This window comes from Pteropus vampyrus, unplaced genomic scaffold (genome assembly GCF_000151845.1).
Source record: "Pteropus vampyrus isolate Shadow unplaced genomic scaffold, Pvam_2.0 Scaffold5, whole genome shotgun sequence".
Taxonomy (NCBI): domain Eukaryota; kingdom Metazoa; phylum Chordata; class Mammalia; order Chiroptera; family Pteropodidae; genus Pteropus; species Pteropus vampyrus.
In genome coordinates, this window is record NW_011888786.1 from 5,794,309 (window position 1) to 5,797,573 (window position 3,265).

General features: G+C 31.1%; 1 protein-coding gene and 1 pseudogene across 2 annotated transcripts in view; both read right to left on the reverse strand.

Annotated features, from left to right (window-relative positions):
- The window catches only part of KCNIP4 (potassium voltage-gated channel interacting protein 4), a 979,993-nt gene that overhangs the window by 880,155 nt on the left and 96,573 nt on the right, over window positions 1-3,265 (reverse strand). The gene's annotated exons all lie outside the window — the stretch shown is intronic.
- Window positions 472-590, reverse strand: LOC111743938 (annotated as a pseudogene).

Sequence of the window (3,265 nt, forward strand, 5' to 3'; positions counted from 1 at the left end):
AAAGAAATAAAACCTTTTAAAATTTTTACCTTCTTTTGAAATTGAGCAGGATAATTTTTAAACTTTAAATAGTGAATGGAACTTAATATTACACTTGATTTTTAAACTATTTATAGAAATTAGAAAACATGAGAATAAACATTATAAAAATGTTTCAATGGTCTGAACAAACTCTTAAATGTAGAGTGGAAAATGTGATTGCATAAATAGAAATGTCTTCATTTCAGGATTTCTTGTGAATCACAGTAGCTTTGCTATTACCTAGCATATAATAGGTTTTCAATAATGATGAGATAGATAAATGAATGAATGAGTGAATAGGTACTTAAAGCCTCAGCAGAAATCCATATTACATAATTGAACCTCTTATTTGTTTTATTTATTTATTTATTTATTTTTTGAGCAAGGCAACCCTTGGTTGACCTCAGATTGCAAGGACCTTGTCAGCTTACAATCCCTTTTTATTTTTTTCACCTACAGCACCTGTTCCTCCTAGGTGTTCTCCCATCCAAGTACTAACCAGGCCCAACCCTGCTTAGCTTCCGAGATAAGACGGGATCGGGCTTGTTCAGGGTGGCATGGCCATAGACAGAACCTCTTATTTAAAATATTTAAATTTTAAATCATATTTATTAAACCTCATTTTAAAATATCACAATGAAAGTTTAAAAAAATGTCATGATGAGAAAATTATACTTAAATAGGGAAGACTGATATTTTTCACTTGGACTCTAATTACATCTTAGCTAACAAATCAGAAAAGTACTTAATATCATGTTTCTTAATTCAAATCTTTACAGTGATTTTCCTGAATGGAAGCACATTTGACACATGCATTTAAAAATTAAAAGTACCTCAAGATGCAGCTCTGAAGCTAATATTTACAATATAAAACACAGGAGAAAAAAGTTCCCAACTCATTCTGAAAGCAAAATCGATAATCAGTGAAATAAAGTAGCCATTAACTTTTAATCAGAATTACAAATGAATTCATCAGAATTTCTACCTAGCATCCAAGCACATGATTCGCTAAGAGATATATGACATACTATCTTCGAACAAATAATATTTTTCAATTTTCATTATGTTTTCAGAAAATAAAATGGCAAACATCATACTGGGAATCCTTTATTAGATGAAAATAAAACTGTTTAATTAGTTACTTTATAGAGGTAGAACAATTCTCCAGATGTCTTCCTGTGATTTTCTCTTAATAGTTGCAAAGAAGGGAGTTTTTTATCCTCTGGGATTTTATTAAAAAGAAATCCAGAGTCCCAACTTGATATTCAAACAAGCAGAGACAACCAGAGGGTACTAAGCCCAAAGCATCGCCAAAGACTCTTTAATAATATTATACAAAATCAAATGTTATTACATATACATTTGTCTCTTGTTATTTTCTAACCATACGTGCATCTAGAGTTTTGCTCTCTGGTAAATTGTTGGTATTCATAGTGTTTCAATGAGCAAATTATAAAGTGGTAGAGATTATTTACCTAGCTGATGGTCTACCTATATTTGAGTAGGTATAAGTCAAATTTGAAATATGAAATATAAGATTACCAGTAAAAGTATTTTATTAAAATATTTTCCCAATCATTTTCACATAAATAAAATATTTGGCCAAATAGTTACAAATTAAATACAGTTTTCCAGATTTATTATTTAGAAACACCACATATACTCTTCGGAAAAATATATCTGATTTGCTATTTTCCTATTTCTGCTACTCCCTTTTCTTAAATTTACAATATTCAAAATCAATAAGAAATACCTTTGTAGGCAAATATTTCATATAAGAAACATTTCATGCAAGGTATATTATCGATTATTAATTTTGTTAAATTTATTGGGGTGACAATGGTTAATAGAATTATATAGGTTTCAAGTGTACAATTCAGTAACATGTCACATGTATATTGCATTGTGTGTACACAATCCAAAGTTAAATTTCCTTCTGTCGTCATATATTTGACCTAGGTTATCTACTCCCCTCTCCCCCTTTCCCTCTGGTAACCACTAAGCTCTTGTCCACGTCCACGAGTCTCCCTTTCTTTGTCCTGTTTGTTGCTTTCAGTTTTATATCCCATATATTAGTGAAATCATATTGCTCTCAACTTTTTCTGTCTGACTTATTTCCTTTAGCATGGGAATCTCAAGACCCATCCATGCTGTTGCAAATGGCAGTATTTCATCTTTTCTTATGGCTGAGGAATATTCCATTCTATGTATGTACATATCTTCATTATCCAATCATCTATCAAAGGGCACTTCAGTTGTTCCTCTGTCTTGACCACCATGAATAATGCTACAATGAACACTGGAGTGCAGATATCTTTACAAATAAATGTTTTCAGATTCTGGGGGGTAGATACCCAGAAGAGGGATTGCTGGATCATATGGTAATTCTATTCTTAATTTTTTGAGGAACTTCCATAATGTTTTTCATAATGGCTGAACAGACATATGAAAGGATGCTCAACTTCAATAGCCATTAGGAAAAATGCAAATCAAAACCACAATGAGATACTATCTCATACCTGTTAGAATGGCTATCATCAACAGGACAAGAAATAACAAGTGTTGGAGGGGTTGTAGGGAAAAAAGAACCTTCATATATTGCTGGTGGGATTGTAAATTGGTATATTTTAAGTATAACAATACTCTGCACCTCTATAATATATGCTTTAACAATGTTTTTTCATATTACTTAAGTTTATTTTCCTGAAAATATTTATCACATGGTAAACAGGTATTTAACTTACCAGAGTTAACTTAAGTTTTGCTAGAAGTTAAAAAATTATTATATGATCCAATATTTTCAGGTAAAACATGAATTTCAAAGAAATAGAAACTTTCAACAAATTGTCTCATAGTTATTGTCTAGACATAAGCATGCATTTGTTTCTACTCTGTCCTCAGGAAAAAAAAAATCCATCTATAAAAAAAAAAAAAAAGATTTTTGGACCCCACCTCAAATATACTGAATCAGAATAGGGTAAAAGAACAATGCTATAATCTGCATATTACTAGGCATAGAAGAGGTTTCTTACATGCATCAAAATGTGAGAACTACTGCATAGTTGAGAATTCAGCTAAGTTAGAAAAGCATATACTCAGTGATTAAATTTTTTAATTTCATCCCTCTGTGAGTGTTTGATTCTGAAAGATGATTTTTAGGAAATCCTTTTAGTAAATCACAAAACTGACCACCAATTCTCCAATTCCTGCTTGTACATCCTTCTATGATGTGAGCCTGCAGCTC